The 21,054-nt window shown below is 38.5% G+C and overlaps 1 protein-coding gene across 8 annotated transcripts in view; it reads right to left on the bottom strand.

Moving 5' to 3' along the window:
• Khdrbs2 (KH RNA binding domain containing, signal transduction associated 2) overlaps positions 1 to 21,054 on the bottom strand; it is a 502,543-nt gene that overhangs the window by 9,973 nt on the left and 471,516 nt on the right. Inside the window, exons 12-13 of one of the 8 annotated variants that reach the window (XR_006638522.1) lie at positions 13,625 to 13,717; positions 8,400 to 9,295 (exon numbers count right to left, since the gene is read on the bottom strand). The exons of 4 other annotated variants lie outside the window; for them this stretch is intronic. The gene's annotated coding sequence lies outside the window, so the exon portion shown is untranslated. Of the gene's footprint in view, positions 1 to 8,399; positions 9,296 to 12,345; positions 13,149 to 13,624; positions 13,718 to 21,054 lie in introns of those variants that run through there. 3 more of the 8 variants (XR_006638524.1, XR_006638523.1, XR_006638521.1) reach the window with 3 other exon arrangements.

The raw sequence follows: 21,054 nt of genomic DNA, 5'->3' as shown, positions 1-21,054 counted from the left end.
CCTTGTCTGTCAGCATGAGCCTCATTCTTGACGTAGTTCTATTCAACTTCATGTTGTCTTTCGTGGCTAACTGAATTTACAGCATGGTTTGGAATATTGGCACTGGAAGATGGATACCCTAAGTATATTCCACATTATTCATTTCAAAGTGTTTCATGAATTACTATTCCTGTAAGCTCCTAGTGTGTGCAGAAGAGGATAGAGAGGGGGTTGGGGTTAATGTATGGGTAAAGTTAGTCTCCTACTTATGGAGCATGATAACCCCTTAAAATTATTTGTTAAAAATTCAAACTGTATTTCCAGTATATTTTATAATGCATTACCCTTGCTTTCTTTAATCAACCTTTAGTAACAGCCCAGTTCCAGTTTAGGTAAAACTGTGATGCCTAGAATGACAACTATGATGGGGGTGCAGATGATGTTACAGTGGCATCCCTCATATTTCTTCCAAGAAGTACACACATTGACATGCTTTGGTCAACTTTGTGTGATTTTATTCAGCTTATTATTAACGAGTTGTATAGTTTTGACAACTATATTTTTTATTTCTTTGAGAGTATGAGAGAAGGAGGCAGAGAGAGAAGAGAGGGGGAGAGTGAAAATGGGCACACCAGGCCCTCTAGCACTGCAAGTGGACTCCAGACACATGTGCCTCATTGTGCATTTGTGTTTTCATGGCTCCTGGGGCATCAAACCTGGGTTCTTTGGTTTTGTGGGCAAGTGTCTTAACCACTGAACAATCTCTCCAGCCCACAGCTTCCTTATTTGCAAAATAGAAATAGCTGAGTATCTATTCATAAGTTTTTTTTTTTAATAGTGTTCTATGCAAAGTGCTTAGAACTCTGTGCATTAAGGTATGATCTTGGGATGACATTGCAGAAGCTCAGTGGAAAGCATTAATGTTTCCATAGCTTTAATCTTTCCTTTGGTAGTTTTTGAGTTACAGGAATGTTATACCAATGGGCACATGATGTCGTGAAGATACACTTTTTCAACAGTGGACAGCAAATAAACTCCAGAAGCACCAAGTGTCATGAAGTAGTGCATGACCAAAGCCCACAGATGCAGAGGAGTAGGCAGATGCCTCCAAGGCCCTGGTGCTCAAAGTGTGTCTGTCCCTCCCTCCACAGGTGACTACTTTTTCCCTTGGCCTGATTTTGTGCATTTATAAAATAAATGTTTGCATTATTCTTACCTCTGGAAAATTCATTACATAAGAAGGTAATGAAAGAAAATTTTGGGGGGTGTTTAAAAAAGAATAGCATTTGAGGAATATGTATGTGGCTCAGTGGAAGAGACTGAAGGAGAAAGAGGAGGAGGAGAGGAAGGAGGGAGGAAGGGAGAGAGATGAGGAATGGAAGTAGTTGCAGGGATGAGAAGTGGAAAGGAGGGAGGGAGGCTAAGAAGGAGGGAAGGAAGATTACAATCCAAAAATTGTAGAAAATGTTTCAATACAGGGCTGGAGAGATGGCTTAGCGGTTAAGCGCTTGCCTGTGAAGCCTAAGGACCCCGGTTCGAGGCTCGGTTCCCCAGGTCCTATGTTAGCCAGATGCACAAGGGGGCGCACGTGTCTGGAGTTCGTTTGCAGAGGCTGGAAGCCCTGGCGCGCCCATTCTCTCTCTCTCCCTCTATCTGTCTTTCTCTCTGTGTCTGTCACTCTCAAATAAATAAATAAAAAGTAAAATTTTTTTTTTAAAAAAGAAAATGTTTCAATACATAGTATTGATTTTCCTTGTTTTTATTTTCTATCACAGAATCTCCCTCTCTCTCTCTCTCTCTCTCTCTCTCTCTCTCTCTCTCTCTTATTTTGTGGTCTGGTGTGACCATAGGCTTCCAGCTCTCTTTCTTCAGTTTCCTGAGTCCTGGGATTAGAGGCATCATCACTATGCCAGACTGATTTGCCCATTGACAATGAAGATGGTTATTTTCAGCTATCTTGACTTGTAAAATTAGGAAAAAGATGGCCTTTTTTGAGATGACATTTGTATATGTTCTAAACCACCCTGAAGTTCCTTGGTACCCACAAAATCATCTTCACCTCCAAGAAGAAGTACTCAAAGATAGGTAGAGAATGAATATATATGATATCTGTTTCCAACTATAATTTTTGAACTTTATAAATCTAATCATAAAATAAGATTGTCAAGGCATAATTATGAATGCATCCTATAAAATATAAGACATGAAAACATGTTTATTAATAGCAAAAGTGATAATTTGGTGTGAAGGGACTATCACACTTGGCCTTGAAATTATACTTGTTTTATATCTCAAATGATAAGTCAATCTCAGTTAGTGTTTTTACAAATAGGTATCAGTAAGTCAAAAGTCATGCTATTTATGTAAGCTAGGATGTGATTATCTATATTACATATAATTATTTATGTATATATATAATTATAGATAATTATGTGACAAAAGGCAGAAGTCTACACTTGTTAACCATTCATCTCCACCACAGAGGATTAAAAAATCAATTCTAAGGTGCACTTAGAGTTTTAAAATTTAAATCAGGGTGCCTTTTGCAATCAATGTCCAAAATTTGCTGATGACTTTTCTTTGGAGCTTAGATATTTTCATTAAATATATCACGTGATTCCTAAGCAAATTTAGGAGGTAGAAGACATGGTGCCACCGTGTGTCAGAAGTGTTTTATGAATATAAGTTGATATCAGTCAAGTATCCATCATTATTGTTATCACAGTTACTTATCATTTTTTATATTATATTTATTTATTTGAGGGAAAGAGGCTGAGAGAGAGAGAGACAGAGAGAGAGAGGGAGAAAGAGAGAGAGAATGGGAATGGCACGGCCTCCAACCACTGCAAATGAACTCCAGATGCATGTGCCCCCTTGTGCAACTGACTTACATGGGTCCTGGAGAATTGAACTGGGATCTTTTGGCTTTACAAGCCAATACCTTAACTGCTAAGAAATCTCCCCAATCCCTCCAGCCCACAGTTACTTAGTTTTGCTGTGAAGCATTTATGAACTATTTACACTGGAAAAGAATTCTCTAATATTAGTTTCTGCTTTCAAAGGGCAAATAGTGAATTATGTACTAGGTTCTCAGTAGAAAAACACAGGGAAGCAACAATGCTGCCCATAGCATGCAAGGGCTACCCTTGCTCCATTCGATGACAACCCAGTGACAGGAACACTGGCATCACAGAGAGGAACTGTAACAGAACAGAGAATCTAAGAAGTAATTCAGATTCAGATCGTATACACCTGGAACTAAATGCCTGTGTTTTATTTTAAATTCTTTTAAAAAGAAGACAAACGAAGTGAATAAAATAATATTATAAGATCAATTTGAACTAGACAGGAGTATGATGTCATCTTGAGTTCATATGGAACTACCTGCCTTTGTGATTGACTGAGATGTTTTCATTTGATTCCATAATCTCTGTATAGTTTCTGTGGTTCATGTAGTACACACAATACTCTGATGTTTATATTAAAGGTAAGAGTTGAATCTAGGTTGATATTGAGAAGGCAGATCAGACAATAATGCCATTGTCATAAAGACAAAGATATCCTGCCCTGCCCCAGACCTCTCAAGTCCTCTCTCCAAACATCATTGCTAACCTCTGCTGTATCTATCCTTGTATGGCCAGACCTTCTACTCACTCACTCATATGTTCATTCAGTCTCAGAAAAACATTCACTAAGCACTCTATGCCAAAGGGAGTGCTAGATCTTTTGGTATCTAGAAATGAACACTTGTGCCTTTAAGAATAGCCTCATGTGGAGAAAACCAGATGCTTTCAGCAGTGTGGTAAAGCAGTGACAGAAACGCCGCCTCAGGGGCAGGAAAGTGGTCATTCTAGCAGAGCACGGCAGGTAATGGAATAGGGGGCAGGGCTTGGGCGCAGAGGCCAGTGCAAGGCCTGGATGATCAAAAATAGGTAGGATTGACCAGTGATTATATGTATATGTGTTTCCTCAGCAGATCTCATGTTTTTCCACTCTGCTGATTTATTCCTGGGCCCCTCTGACTTATGTGGAGATATTACCCTTGAGGTAACAGCATCAATTATCATATTAATGCCACTTCTGTGCTAATGATTTTCAGAAAGACATGTGGGGGCAGAATTTTTTTGTTTGAACTTCTTTGGAAGTTTGGGGAATATTTTCTGAGCCTAAAAAAAAAAAAATCTGATAAGACCACATGGTGGTGGTAATTTGTACAAAACTCAACAGGGACTACTTTGACACATTCTGACCTGGGGGAAGCACCTCACGGGGGGGGGGGGGGGTGTCTTGTCTGGAGTCCGAGATGCAGAAGAGAGGAGGATAAGGGAACCCATAGTGGAAACAGCAACACAGAGATCAAAAAGGCTGGGTCAGAGGGCACCAAATGGCTTTGTGCCCTCATGACCTAGGACTTACCTACTCATAGTTGATATGTGTTGTGAGGTTTTCAAGGCATGTAAAATGGGAATATTTTAAACAGGCAAAACTCTTCTTCTGCACTTATTTTAAACATGCATACATGTATGAAACATTTATTACTTTGTTCCCAGTGAACTTTTCAATTATTGACTTCATTACAGGCTCTCAGTCTGTAATGAAGAAACAAAACAACCTAGGGGCTGTAGCAAGAAGAGCATTTAAACAGCTTCTCATCAGTATGATGAAATGTCCACTTAGCATCTCAATGAGAGTATCATAAAATTAATCTGATCATGACATAAATATTGATATTTACCTTTTTTTCCCTTCTCAGCAAGCTTATCACCCAATATTTGAAAAATGGATCATCACAGTTAAAACAGACATAGTTCTCTTTCTAATCCAATTACTACTGAATATTGCTCCTACCCCATCTTTCAAATATACACATTGGAACTACAACTATGCCTTGCTTGCATCATCTTAGTTGTTGACTAGACTGCCTCCTTACTTTCTTCTATTTTTTCTCTTAAGTTCTCCATGTAGCATCAAGACTTATCTTTTGAAGCATGTAACAAGTCGTGCTGAGTCCTAGTTTACATCACATTTAGCAGTGTCCAGCTCCAATCACAATAACATGCGTGATCTGCTCTCTGTGAGCTTCCCTGCACTCTTCTCACGACCATCAGACAGATCATCTGCATGATCTGCTCTGCACAAAACCCTCTATGCTCTTCCCATGACACTCGCTCCGTTGTGCACCGGTATCCTGCTACAGACTCAATGCTGTGTGCACTCTCATTCCACACACAACACCCACACTACTGGTACTTGTACCTGCAATGGGCTCTGTGCACACCGATGTGAGTGTCTGGTTCTTTTCCTTCTGTAGCAGCTGCTTACATGTCACTTTTTCAGGGAGTCCTTCATTGCTGGGCTAACAGAGCTCCCAAGCTCCTCAACGCCAGTCCCATTCTCTCCTGTGAGGCTTCCAACTTATTTTTGCAATTTTTAATTTAGACTTTAGGCTTCATGAAAGTAGACTCTTGTTCACTGCTTTTGGGGTTATATTTTAATGCTTTTAAAAAATGTATTGTTTTGAGCAAAGCCCAACAGATTGACTTTCTTTTAATGTGAGAGTGAGAGAGAATTGACAGGGCCTCCAGCCATTGCAATCGAACTCCAACGCATGCACCCACTCATGAGCATATGGGACTTTGTGCATTCGTGTCGCAGTGCATCTGGCTTACCTGGGACCTGTACAGTTGAACATGAGTCCATAGGCTTCACAGGCACGTACCTTAACTGCTAAGCCATGTCTCTAGCCCTATGCTTGGTTTTATACCAAGTGTCTAGTACAGTGCCTGATACATAACAGAACCTACATGGACATTTGTTAAATAAAATAATTCATGCATTTATAAAGAATAAAACAAAGGAAAGGACACAGGCAGGTGGGAGAGGTTTATTTTTTTATTTTAAATGCTAAAGGTACCATTTATTGGTTCATAGGAAGACAATATGTTAAACTTGATTATGCCCTTTTGATGATGCAAAGCAATTCAAATCTCTACCAAGAAGACGGACAACTTTTAAATGAGTAAGTTGGAAAATCATTGAGTTAAATCATTCGAGATTCTGTTACAAAGCTTAGTTTACTAAAGACTGGAATTTGATTTACTGTTCTCTAAATATTTTAAACCAAAGAAGATAATTCAAGAGTAGTAATTGTTATGTCCTTAAAATATATATAAAGCAATATTTTGTTTACAGCAAGGAGAGGGAGGGAGAGAGAGAGAGAGACCGAGAGAGCGAGCAAAAACCAGGAGAAAACAATCTGAGAACCCTGACTTTCCATTGAACTTTTCAATTCTTGCTATCACTTCTGTGTGTCCTGCCCCTTGTTTTCTTTGTGAAAATTTGATCATGATACATTACCAGTAATCCTGTCTTAATTTGGTGATGATGACAAAAGTAATTATAAACATAATAAGAATATGCCCCCAACATTTATCGAATATTTTCAATGTCATAGACATGATTCAGAGGGTTTTATATGTTTAGGTGCTGTTATAATACCCATTCTGAAAAGGAAGAATAGAAGCAAATCAAAGTTTCATAACCTGGCTGCATGTTATCATCAGTTTCTTTATTTATGTTGTGTGTGTGTGTTTGTGCACGCGTGCACACACATATGTGTTGAATTCTAAATGTGTGAAGATTGTACAGTTACAGAAGAAGTAGTGTGCCATACCAGTGTATGGAAGAATGTTCAACTGATTTTCACTATACTACTTGGAAATTATTAGCTGTTTGACTAAAATGCTTTCAGTTTTCATTAGTTGAGTAGGACCATCAGTGAACAGAGAGATTCTCTCATCTTCCTCTTTCCCTTCTCTTGCTAAAAACAAGTGGTGACATCTGGGAGCCTTTTCCTGGGAGAAGACGATTATAAACTTATGAAATTTTATTATAGCAAAAAGAAAACTTGAGTGTTTTTCTTTTTTAAATAGGATGCTCCCAATTTGCCCTTTTCTACAAGCTTTGCTCAGTTAAACTGTAGAGATGATAATCCTTGACTTCCACTCATGATGAAACCTTCTTTGTCCCAGGCTATGCGTTTGTCTCAGTGCTTGCTAGTGAAGTAGGGAAAGGCACAGAAAATATGTTGAAAGCAACAGAAAGTGAGATATCAAACACATACTTATATACATAAACACACATTTATCACTAAGTGCTATGAAGAAAATGAGCAGGTTCCTCTGACAGAGAGCTACTAATCTATCATGAAAATTGCTAGAAGAATGATAGTACATCTCTGGGGCTTAAGATATTCCTAAGTGAAAAGGAGTCTTGAAGTCCCTGCGCTGCCCAGTCTAGCCCACAGACTCTCTAGTCTAGAATAAAGGAACCACCCAGAACTTTGTTGTATGTGAACAAATGCCTTTGGATCCATCCATAGAATGAGCACAAAAGTATGATCATTTGACAAGCAATTAAAAATGTCAGTATAGATATCAGGGAAATAATGCTATGTTAAGTTTGTAAGCTAAGCTGTGAACATGGTAAGAGGGGACATGAAAGAAAAATGTAGCTCTGACTGTGAAATTTTGAGCCTTGGGTGGAATAAACAGGTGCATGAGAAGTGACAGCAGAAGCAACGGATCAACGAGTGCAAAGACAGCCAGCTGAGCTCATCCGTTTTTAACTGATGGTGGGTCCAGCGAGAACAAATTAAGAAGGACACATACAATAAGCAGAGAGAGAATGCAACTTGTGGTAGGGAGAAACTTGTGGCGAACACTTGAGAAGCTTTATTCTACACTTGTTAACATACCTTCGCTCCATATGTGAATGTTCCCCTTTGTATAAATTTTTCAACAAAAATCTAAGTACATTCATGAGCAGGATGCAAATATTCAATATAAAAGACAACCTGTTTGTTTGTAAAATATATTCCTAGTACTAAATAAAACTGCCTTTCCAAGAACTGATATGGATTTTTGTCCAGCATGTGAACTGCAAGAACTTTCACATTGCTGTTTTAGTCATTTAGAAAGGATATTTTGGGTGACTTCTATGTTCCAAGAAGGATACTGGTCAGGAAGACTGTAAAGATGAAATGAACTTTTATGATGGGGCTTCAAGTCTCAAAAGGTAAATATTTTGCTTCAGATAATGTATTGTGAAGGCACCAACAAGGGTCTATAATCAGTGTAGGAGAGTCCAGGGAATCATCCTTGGGAAGTTAGCTGCTTGGCTGAGCACTCTTAACACACCAAAAGAGGCTGGAAGGGAAAGGTCATTCCAGAAACAGAAGCAGGTGAACAAAGTAGTGTGGGCAGAAGCGGCATGGAAAACGCCAGACTTTATTTTTAGAAACTCACTTTGCATCAAAGAATGCTTCAATGTTCAAAGTTCAAAATATGTTTAACAAATGCATGGTACACACTTCAGTTTTGAATTATGATTATAAACTAACTTAAGTTTTTACAATGCAGAGATGTTGGTGGCCCAAGCTTCCTTCTTTGGAAAGAAAAGCACAATGAACAGAAGTTTAGAATGGCAACTACCACACTATATTCCAGTCTTGTCCTTTGAACATATGGAAATAAGTCTAGAGAAGTTGTTATGCTTTGTTACTTCCTAGGAAGGGCATTAGTGCTTGATAGGAAGAGAGCCGCTGTGACATACTTGCTGTGCAGTGCGGAGAGTGGGACTAGCTTAATAATAACATTAAAGAGCTGTTTTCTGACACTAATGCTAGTATAAACAAAAACACATTCTGTCTCTGAGACATAGCACAAAAGATCCCAGGTAGGATAATCATTTAATGCAATGAGAAGAGCTGTGGAAGGATCAGAGCTGGCAAGCTTTCAGCTCCAGAAGGGTCCCTGAGGTCAATGTAAATTGCCTTCTAACAGTGAAACTTCCCCAACAGTTCAGTATGAGCAGATGGCCTTCCTCACAATGTTGAGTCAAGCAGGACCCAAACAGGAAAAAAGGGCTCACTTGGAGTATTTGAGTGGAAAGACCATAATGCAGAGCATTGGAAAAATCAAGAAAGGAGCAATTATAGAACTAATTAATCAGAAAAAAAGATGAGGTAAGTCTTAAATTTGTATCAGGAGTACTAAATTAGTACACCAATTCTAGACTGGAGGGACAGAGGAGACATGATTGCAACACTCAAGCTTTGGGTTACCTGCGGGCACCAGCTATCTAGGCAGCTTGAGAAGGAGCAGGCAGGGGCAGCTGCCGCTGTCAAAGGGCTTTGATGGAGCCAGTGGATGCCTGAGCAGGGCATGCCTTCTGCTTTCCCCATTGCTCCTCTTCTGCCAGCGTTCACACCCCCAAGATTCCATGGGCAGAAGGCAGCTGTGCCACTGGGACCATTCTGTGAAACAAGAACCCCAGGATCAGAGACTTCTCCTCATTGAGCCAGAGGAAGAGGAAGGACTGAGCTCAAGAGCAAACTGGCTGAGAAACAGCAAAGCCCAGTGAAGAGACTAGTTCTAGAAAATCACACAATTACCTTGCTCAGGAAAGAAAGCTCACCCTCTGAAGATGGGCTCTTAGAATGTCTAAGGAAAATATATTCTTTAGGTGATATAATTTTTTTTTTTTTATCTGAGTGTCATTCCTCCTGCACTGAAGTTCAAGTCCAGCAGAAAAAGGGGCCTGGACCAAAACAAATGCAACCAGATTGAACAATGGACAGCAAGGACACATTCAGACAGAACTTACTAATGGTATGTAGACAACACCAGGCTATCCTAACCATGCCGACCTTAGGACATCTGTTGATCAGAGCCCTGTTGCTCCTGTGTACTTATCAGAAAACTCTCATCCAAGAGCTATCCCTGAGGCAGATGAATATCCACACAAGTCTCTTATGCTGGATCTATCCCAGCTTCTCTCAAGAGGGCTCCCCTTTCTCATTTCACATTGGAAACAGGGTGAGTCTCCCTGTGTCCAAGCAAGAATCATAAAATCCCTGATACCATTTCCTTCAAATCTGGTCTGCAAGCCGTCACTTTAGTTTTTCAGGTCTGAAACTGATATTGACCTTCCCTACATCCTCATCCCTTTGGGTAAATTTTCCTCCATGCCTTTGATCCTCAGACGGAAATGTCCCTCACCCCAAGGTGTGGTGTGACTATGCCATGGTCAGGGACTAGACCACCTCTATGCGTGGTGTGACTGCGCCGTGGTCAGAGATGAGACCACCTCTAGGTGTGGCTGCTTTCTCTTCTCCTGAAAGAGTCAGTGGCTGGGTCCAGAGAGGTTAGGTAGCGCCAGATCCCCTGATCCCTCACAAGGTCAGAGACCTTCAGGGACATGAGCAAGGAGGCTCTTGGTGCCCAAGATGCCTTTGTGGAGTCAGAAGCAGACATGCTGATATCTGCTGCTTGTTGCAATGCTTGCTGTCTGCAGAGCCCGGGTAGAAGGTCAGTGGGAAATGGTGACATGTACATGACACACACAGCCAAAGATGAGTTTCACCTTGGCTGGAAACCCTCATCAGGAAAGACAAACTGATTTTTATTCCCTTAAAATAAGTGACATTAGTATGCTATTCTGTTAAATATAGTGTACACATAATATCTTCTGTTTATTGTGCCAGGTATTTTACACATCAGAAATCTCTTGAATGATCAAACAATAGCTTATTTGCCTTAATTATCCTGCTGGCATAACACTAAGATGTGGGGTTTGTTTGGAGTCTGCACATTTAGTGACCTCCCTTCAGGAGGAAGTGTGGGTGCCATTCTTGTTTGCTTCTGCAGGAGAGTAACCTCCTGGAGAACAGTCTGATGCTCACTTCACAGAGGCAGCATCAAACCCAGGAAGGTGCCTCCATGTGACAAGTGTACCTCTACTTCACACAGTGTTGTGTACGTTTCACAGTGACTTTGTGTTTTTATTTAACAGAGCTTTACAGAACTTGTGGGACTTGTGCATGGGCTTCTGAAAGATACAAAAGCCTGGCTGAAAAAATGGCTTAGTGGTTAAGGCACTTGCCTGTGAAGCCTAAGGACCCAGTTTCAACTCCCCAGAACCCATGTAAGCCAGACACACAAGGTGATGCCTGTGCACAAGGTGGAACATGCATCTGGAGTTTGACTGCAATGGCTAGAGGCCTGGTGTGCCAATTCTCTCTCTCTCTCTCCCTCTCTCACTCACATAAAAAATAAAATAAGTAAAGTAAAATAAAAAAAGATATAAAAGTTTAATAAGGAAAATAACTTTCAATTAGGTAGTGGTTTAGGACAAGACTAAAAATCTGTGTAGTACAGTCTTCTAGCCAGGCGCCTTCTGCTGGCTTAACAGAATACATGCTCAGAGCATCTTCAATGTGACAGGCACTTTTGGAAAAAGTATGTCATGCATATAAAGTATTTTTTCATGAAAACAATCGTATGTAAAATGCACTATGTTCACATTGTACAAAAGAGAAGACTAAGGCTTTTGGTAGCTATTATCTGACAATAAAACATTTGTATGTAGGCAGCCTAACAAAATACTCTCACTGTTAAGCATTATCTTCTTTAAATATTTACTCAGCAAGCAATATTCTTAATTATTGAGACATATGTTTGTTTTAGGTCCATTTCCCTTCTACAATATGTATTTCACTCAGTGGCTGGTACCCTGGCTTGCTGGCTGTACAAATGAAAAAAAAAAAAAAGTTCTGATTTGGATCATTTGATAATGCTCATGAAACAAGTAGACTCACAAATCTCCACTTCAAAGCTACAAAATTTGAATTCCTGAAGCCCAGTTGAGAACAAGTGTGCACATTTGGATCACATGAGTTTATACTGATGGGAGGTGGCAAATTACTGATGATTAAAATGACGTGGTGGAGATGGCACGTGCACCATTTATTCAATGCCAAGTTCACTTTATTTTCAGCAGTGTTATGTGATTCAGTGTGAGTTAAACTTATGGCTATGTCCTGATCCAATCACTGCTTATAAAAAATTAGATATTCATATTTTTATCATGTTTTCCCCTAATGATAATTGTCTTCTCTGGGATGAGGCAATCAAACAGCACCTGAAGAGTGCCTGGGGGTGGGGAGGCCTATAAAATGCCCCTGCTGCTCGGAGGGCAGGAGATAAATGCTTTGAGCTAGGTTCCATTTTCCAATCTTAGGCTATTTTGTAGCAGATATAGATACTAAGATTCTGCTGAGCAATTTGGAAGTCTTGGGGCCTCATTCAACTCTGAATGTCATGTGTCTGTCAGAATATATTCACCTGGAGAGTCATATTCACCCGGAGTGGCTATTTTTAAGTTCTATTTTGGAGCTATACCAAGTGAACCAGAAACAATCAATGGTGAGGAGCAACCAGGACTGCTTCATTGGCCCATGGTGTGATAATAACTTGGGTCCCAGTTCCATTTCCCAGGTCTTACCCTTCTTTATCTCCCAAACAATTGCACATTGAGTATGTTTTAATTGATTCACAAAATGATTTACCACAGACACTCCACGAATGATAAACCAGAGCTGTCTTTCACTAGTTCTTTATATTCTTTTCCCATCTTTGTTTAGCATTCTTTACAATGTCTCCTCTTCCTTTATTCTTTATGAAGCTGTCTCCAAGTGTATTTTGAGGTCACACTGGGAGAATGTGAACAGCTCCTTACAGTTAAAACCACAGAAGCAAGATGTGTGGATGCTTGTTCTTCACTGAGGCTGGGGAGACATCGGGCAAAGTGAGATCAAGATTCTTGGTGATACATTTGGCTATGCCTTACAATCTTCACAAGCAGCCCAAACCAAAACAGAGACAAACAAATCCCTGCAAAAGGCAGGGGTCAGCAGGTAGAGCCTAGGACAGCTCAGGGACTCTCTCAGAGCCCTGCTCCTACCCAGGGATGGTCTGCAGATACAGCCTTGGACAGTCCCAGAGCCTCTTCCAGAGCCTTGCTCCTACCCAAGGAGAGTTTTGGTCACTGCTGCTTCCTGTGCCCAAGGAGAAGATTTGCCAATTATGCTAGAAAGAGAATCTCCTGTTGTTTATGTGCTGGAAACTCCTTGGTCTTTTTCACTCAGCCCTCCGTTCAATCTTTTTCAGGGGAAGAGATTACTTGAAAGCTTGGTCTTTATAAAATGCTTTTAGTGATGGTTATGGAAGATTTGGTAGTTCTGGGTTGCAGAGCAAAAATAAATGAACAGCCCCAAATCTTCCCAGCTAAAATACTTGATCCTTCAGGTCGAGATCACTATAATTTGCCTTAAAGATAAAGTAAAATGAATAAACCAAGAAAATTGAGCTGTTCCATTCATCCGATAAATAGTTGGTATGCAAATTCTAGGTGCCATTATAAGAAAAGATCTAAAATCAACAACCAAAAACAGTAATCCTGTCCTTTGTTAGGTTAAATTACATTTGTAATGATAAACTACAACTGAAACTGTTGTCTACAATATATTTGCTACTATGAATCTCCATTATATATAAGCTACCAAGCAAGATTTTAAGGTAGTTTTGTCAAAGAAAAGTTGGAAAATAATTGAACATTTCCAAGAGTATATTGGTTAATGTTCTACCTGTAATAGTACGTACTGATATATTGATCAATACCAGATCAAAGCATCTAATAGGTTGGATCAATACATTTTGGAATATGAGATACAGAAAAAAAAAAGCATTAAAAGTAAGATTTTAGTTTTAGCTAGGGAAGGAAAGGAGAAAAATGTTTCATTTACCTTTTCTCTGTAGATCTGGCCCTTCTATTCAAATTTCATATCTTTTATGATGCCATCTTTTACAATTCAGCCCAAATTAACTTCTTTTTTAGCCTGAAATATTAACACATGAAAATTATCCAATTATGTCTGAATCCATGATTGCTATGAATGGTGCATGTGAGATCCACCGGTGGCGTGTAACAAATAAACATTTTGGGCTGGAGTGGTGGCGTAGCGGTTGAGCCTGTGAAGCCTAAGGACCCTGGTTCAAGGCTCGATTCCCCAGGACCCAGATTAGCCAGATGCACAAGGGGGTGCACACATCTGGAGTTCGTTTGCAGTGGCTGGAAGCCCTGGTGCGCCCATTCTCTCTCTCGCTCTCTATCTGCCTCTTTCTCTCTCTGTCACTCTCAAATAAATAAATAAAAATCTTTAAAAAAAAACAAATACACATTTCGAGACTTCAATTCCACAAACATGTTGCAAAGCACAGAAGGTTCTGGGATCTGTATTTTCAAAACACACTGAGAGGTAGTCAGATAGCTTTCTTGGGCAGTTAAGGTGACTCCTGAATATAAAAAGGCAGGAAGGTCTGCCTCAAAACCTGCACTTTCTAGAGAACAAAGAATGACCTGACTTCTTATTTCTTGCCTAGTTCCCTAGACCTGTTTTCCCATACCTGAGCCTTTCCCTGAGAGGGAAGTCTTTTTCTAGAATTCAAAGCTAATCCTGGCAGTGTGGTTGGTCAAGCTTAGATCCCACAACTTGGCATCATGGCTGGCCTCTTCCTTAACCAGCCCAATCAAAACAGCTGTCTTGCTGGGTCACATGAGCCAGAAGGTAAAACCTCACACAACAAGGTTATAAATAGATATGCATGAGGGTTCAAGTCTCTCTCTGGGCTGCATGACCTCTTGCAAACATCCAGCTTCTAGTGACTTCCCTTCCTCTCAGCCCAGCTGTACCTAGGTGAGGGGAGAACCCCCTGACTACTACTTCCCACATGGGTTCTGTACCCTCTCCTGCACTCCATATGGCAGCAGCTCTTTCTACTTTCTTTTCCTTCCTCATTAACACTCTTGTTATGGGTTTCAAGGCCCACCATATGGGCTCTCAGACCACGTGGGTGTATTCATTTTGCTTCCATTGGTTCTGTACTTCCCTCAAAAAATCTAATACTTTAAACATTGTCCTTCCCAGTCTTACTCTATTCAGCTTTTTGGTTAAAAGTAGACATTAATGTAAGGTTTGGGGTTCAAGGACTTTGCCCATTTGAACACCCCATTTCAACACCATATTTTATTCTGATATGTACATCCAGTTAAGAATGACCATTCAACCATACTATGTAATTTATAATTTTATAATAACACATAATTTTATAATAACATAATCCATACTTATAATCTCATATCTACAAGAGCATGGTAGTCATATTTTGTCTATAGGTACATTCCTACATTTCTTTTGCTCTCTGAAGCACAGGAACAGTCCAAACTAGTAAGATTATTTACATTCTTATTTGAAATAATAGCCTTTATAAAATAATGTCAAATATCTTTTTTCCCAAATATCTTTTATATTCTTATTATTTACACAGTGACGTGATATATTTGATTATGAGAACATATTATTTACCTTTATTTAACATTGCCTTTTTCAGAAAGATATTTTATTTTTTTATTTTGAGAGACAGAGAGAGAGAGAGAATGGGTATGCCAGGGCCTTCAATTGCTGTGAATGAACTCCCGATGTCTGTGTCTCCTCCTTGTGACATTGCATCTTTGCATCATCATGAATCTGGCTGCTTGGGACCTGGAGATTAGACTATGAGTTCTTAGGCTTCACAGGCAAGCACCTTAATTGTTAAGCCATCTCTCCAGCTCTAGAAAGATTTCTTAAATTGGTGAAATTTCTAGAAATTTCAATGTAGAATCCTGTTTAGACTAGTAGAATTAAAAGTATATTAGCTAGATTCCATATTATCTACTTATTTGGGCAATAGTCAGAAAAAAGGTATATGAAGAAATTTCCTTATTAAGCATTCAGTGCAGAACACTTAATATAAATATGAGGTGTTACAGAAGTCCTTTGACTCCCAAGAATGTGCCTTTCTACCCAGAATCTGAGTTTAGCATCCTTATTACCAGGCATTCCAGACACAAAAGCTTCAGAACTGGAGAAGCCACAATTTAATGTTTTAAAAATATTACTTATTTAAGAAAGAGAGAGAGAGAGAATGCGCACACACCAGGGCTTCATGGCACTGCAAATGAACTCCAGACACATGTGCCACTTTGTGGGTATGGCTTTATGTGGGTACTGGGAAATTGAACCCAAGCAAGCTACTTTAACTGCTCATCTCTCCAGCCCTCCAATCTTCATTTTTTTTTTAATCTATAGATCAATTTACAATGAGTAGCTAAAGAGATTTATATGTATTCATGGGTTCAAGCTTTTTGATGTGAAGAGCAATGTAATGATGTGTAAGAAGCAATGGTATGTAACACAAGGGACTTCTCAGGTACAGTGTGATGCATGAACCAGGCACTCAGCAAAGCATTATTTCCATTAATATAGTGACATTGATACCTTTAATTACAATGAAAAAGAGTTGTTCCTCAATTCAGTCTTTTCTACATGCTACAGTTCTTGAAAAGCACAGTTATAACATCCACAAGTAATCAAATACAAAAACTCTGGAAAATATTTACTAGATTAAGCAATTAATAATTAGGAACTGATTTCTGTTGTATGCTGTCATATAGCCACATGGCATAGGACCCGCAATAGCTTCTGTCATATGTGGAGATACAGCCACATGGTATGGGGCCCACGATACCTTCTGTTGTATGTGAGATGCAGCCACATGGCATCAAGTCCCATGTTTGTCCACTATGAGAGTAGGTCATGCTCCTTTAACCTCTGTATCTTCGTTTCTGCAATTCTTAAATAGGAATAATGAAATGTTTCCACTTTTAAAATATTTTTCCTCTTCAATAATGGATATAGAAACCAGGGCTTAGACATGCTGGCAAGTGATGACTGCCTTCTGCACTACCTGTCTAGCCTCGCCACAGCCTCAGCCTCACTGGCTTTTCATGAGGAATGCATCACCCATGAAAGCATTTGAATGTTTCTAAGAAGTGGAAAGGATCCAATGTATATTAGTACTAGCATTTTATCACTGTTTATAAATAAAGTTATTCTGTTTTCTTATGCATACTGAAACACACTGAAAATGGAGGGTAGTATTAGCTACAACTACAGTGGAAAAGAGAGATGGACCCAGACACATGGGCATTCTATCTACAAAAGGCACAGTGCTTTCAGAATAAATTAGAATTGCGGAAGGAACAGATAATCACAGCCCTGTTCTACCATGGTCTGTTCCACTCTTCTTACCTGCATTCCACAAATATATATTGAGTGCCTCAATTTGCCCTTTTCTACTAAAGTGATCTTCCCTCCAAGTCAAAAAAGCCAACCTTGAAAAGATGGCTACAGAAACTTTTTAACCAGAGGCTTCATAAATGTTTTCCATTTATGTTGAATGACATTTTTCTGCCATAGGAACTTTTTGTGTTCTAATTTCTTTATTATCAGAAATAGTTTGGATATGAGTCACAATCACTCTGCAATATTTATTTCCTGATGGTTTGTTTTATTTTTGACCCTAGAATTCAGAAATTTGTAGCCTTGGCTTTTGGTGCTATAATACATGAAAGTCATGAGGAAATGATGTAATACATTAGTGCTATGTTGCTCCAATGGAAAATAAAAGCAGATCTTTTCACTTACTTTACAATAACTTAACTACTCAACTTTCATCTGGTGCAAGCTGTATCGTCCATTTAAACATTTCTGTCTGGGCTTATGATGAAACATTCTATGCCTGCTGCATAAGCAGAGTTCATGAGTGAGGTCACAAATGATAAAGGGGCTCATCTCATGGTTAAAATAAAATAAAAGACTGTATCTTTTAAACAACTGGTGTGAAATTTATTTCCACTTTTGGGATTCTATCCTATATCTCCTCCTGTATTCCCCGATGAGCAGAATAATATTAAAGCCACCACAAACACAGGCATCTGTTAGTCATTCCATATGGGATATCAATTCACCTCATGGCAGTAGTAGTTGTTGTCATGCAGACTCCAAACAAAATAAATTATCCAGCTCACCTTTTATATTTAAGTGCTTTTATATTTTATGTTGTAGGAAAACAGTTTAACTAACGGCATTCTAGCTATGGTCTGTCTTGCCTGAGGAAATTTGTTATGAGCCCGAGTGAAGATAATGACAACCATTAGTCATTGCTATTAGCATAAAGCATGAGGCAAATGACAATATGTAATTTATTGGTAGCTAAGACATGCCAGTAAGAACATGACTTCCAGGCTGAAGAGATGCTTCAGTGCTTGCTTGCAAAGCTAGGTGGTGGGTGTTTGATTTCGCAGTACTTACATAGAGCCAGATGCACAAAGTGGTGCATGCATCTAGAGTTTTTGGCAATGGCAAGAAGCCCTAGCATACCTATTCTCTATTTCTCTCTCTCTCTCTCTCTCTCTCATTGCAAAGGAAAAGAAAAAGAACATGACTTCCTCTTACTTGGGATGACTTCCTTCTGAGTATAGCTAACTGCTGCTGGGCAGTGATAGGTATAGGTCTAGTAGTCGAGAATATATTGTGAGCACATGTATCACAAAATTTAATTATTTTCTTCTGTACAGTATAATGCTTATTCCCTCTCTCAACCAAAACTACACAATCATATTCCTTAATGGCTTCTTAGCTAATGTTTGGGTACTACTTGTACATCTTGATCTATTTGATGAGTGAATTCTCAAAATTCTCAAAAGTCAATAAATATAAAAGGTGAGCTGGATAAAAAGCTTATGAAACTATCATTAAACATTCCTAGGACTCTTGGAGGATAGCATATTATTTATTATGCAGTAGATATAAAATATATATTGATACTCAAAGTTGTTACTTTCCTATGAGTATAAAAGGAAAGCCAGTTATTTTGAAAAGAATTACCTATATTAGTTGAGCCTCATTACATTGGTACTGAAAATTAAAATAGGGTTAGAATAGAAATGGCTGTGTCCCATCAACCCAAAGGTGAAATACTTAGTATGTCATAAACTACAACTTTAGTATTCATTTTATTTATCTAATTTTTTTAGAGTGATAAAGAGAGAAAAGAGGGAGGAGAGAGAAAGAGTGAGCAAGAACAAGAGTGCACCAGGGTCTCTAGCCACAGTAAATGAATTCCAGACACATGCACCACCTTGTGCATCTGGCTTAAGTGGGTACTGAGAAACTGAACCTGTGTCATTGGGCTAAGCCATGTCTTCAGCCCAGCTTTACTATTGTTATAATGCTACCAATATTTTGATATTTCTAACTTTCATATATAAACCTCAGCAATGTTAAAGCAACAGTTGATTGGATGATGTATCAATGTTTCCTTTAGTAGGTCCTTAAAATTGCTGAAAATGTGTTTCCACAGAAGTATTGGTAAATACATATGAAAAAATTATTCTTTTTTATTGTTATTTGGGTAGAATGGTATTAGATTGATGCATTGTTAATGATTCTAATGAAAGATACCTAATGTTTTCAATACTAGGACAGTTAATAAATATCTGTTGCTGCCCAAAGTTTGTTGGCTATACTTGTACATTAAGAAATATTTTAGCAGAGTGATGACTTACTTTTATTTTTAAATATATCATTGACATTAAAACCAAGTTCATTGTAACTTCTTGAATATTTTTCCTTCTTTATATTGCTAGCTAATAATTCATATCCTACTTCATATATAATTTTGGAGCTATGAAGAAATTAAGAGACATCAAAATTTAAACATATTCATTGTCCATTTCATAAGCTGGTGAAGAATAAAATTATAAACCCCCAATCTTGTTTTCAATTAAAATCAAGACAATATGTTACTCTAGTTACTTTACAGCTGATTTTCATAAGTCAAATATTTATGTACAATGAAATATATGAGGAAATTCATAGGAAATAATTTTTGTGTTTTATTATGTTTACATAAGACATTTATTGGTGTTAAGTTTAGCTCAAACTACTGGGAATATTTGTATTTTATATCATAGACATTTTATGTTATTCCAGCATGAATACATGTCTTGAAATGCAAGGATGCCTGGACTACTTTCAGGTAACGCTTAACATTTTCTGCAAAGGCAAAGGGCAAAGACAGGTCAGTGTTGGCTGTTTTGGCAAGATATCCTATTTTTGATAGGAGAGAAATAAAATTTTAAATCTTCCCACACAATTAAATTGGAATTTCTGTAAATGTCTGGTATGGAGAATAGACTATTTAGTCCAACAATGTTCCATGTAAGTCTGAAGTAAGAAATCAAGCTCACATATGGAGGTTCCAGGAAGACACTGCAGCCTTTGAAGTAGCTAGTTTGCCTAGCATTTGTGATAAAGCAATGTTCTCTGAAGTATAAGATCATATTTGTATGTTGAGACATAAATGTTATCTAAATTTTTTCAAGCAAGGTATTACTCTATGGTCCAGGCTGGCCTTGAACTCATGATCTTCTTACCTCAGACTTCTCAATCCTGGAATTATAGGTTTGTGCTTGGCTTTATATATGAGAATAATGTGCTACCTACTGCGCTAACGAGGCACCTTGGCTTTATATGTGTTTATTTTACTGTAATAATTTTATTTTGGCATATAATTACATCATAATACATAGCCATTGACAAATTAACAGACTGCTTGTCTTAACATGGCTCTAGTTGCTTTCTTGTCTACAAGTATGCTGTACAAGTACAAAACAACTATACCTGGGAACCAATAATCAAATTGGTTGAGCAATTATATTTGATGTCCTCAATGGTCTTACTAAATATAAAACTACTAGTTACAGACACAAATATTTGAGAATACATACATATGCATCATGCCCGTTACTTATCAAGTCCATGAAATGACTGAATATAGGTATAACACATTAATGTTATCACTTAGGTTTATTTTGGAACATAAAATGTACATTCTCAATGAAAAATAAATGAAAACAAATGGTGTCTAGCTAGCTATATTTTATATATAAAATATAAAGTGTTAGCAATATATCTTTCTAGTTCTAAAACAACATTGTACATATAATTAAAATTACCTCTAATTTATTTTTGTTCCTAGACATGCATTTTTCCTTATGTGAAGAGTGGTGATGGGCTGGAGAGATGGCTTAGTGGTTAAAGCATTTGCCTGCAAAGCCAAAGGACTCAGGTTTGATTCCCAGGACCCACATAAGCCAGATGCACAAGGGGCACATGCGTCTGGAGTTTGTTTGCAGTGGCTACAGACCCTTTCATACCCATTCTCTCTGTCTGTCTCTTTTCTCTGTCTCTCTCCTCTCTCTGCCTGCAAATAAATAAATATTTTTTTA

Source organism: Jaculus jaculus, chromosome 8 (assembly GCF_020740685.1).
Source record: "Jaculus jaculus isolate mJacJac1 chromosome 8, mJacJac1.mat.Y.cur, whole genome shotgun sequence".
Lineage (NCBI taxonomy): Eukaryota > Metazoa > Chordata > Mammalia > Rodentia > Dipodidae > Jaculus > Jaculus jaculus.
The sequence above is the reverse complement of the archived record's forward strand: the minus strand, read 5'-3'. Positions and strand labels throughout refer to the sequence as shown.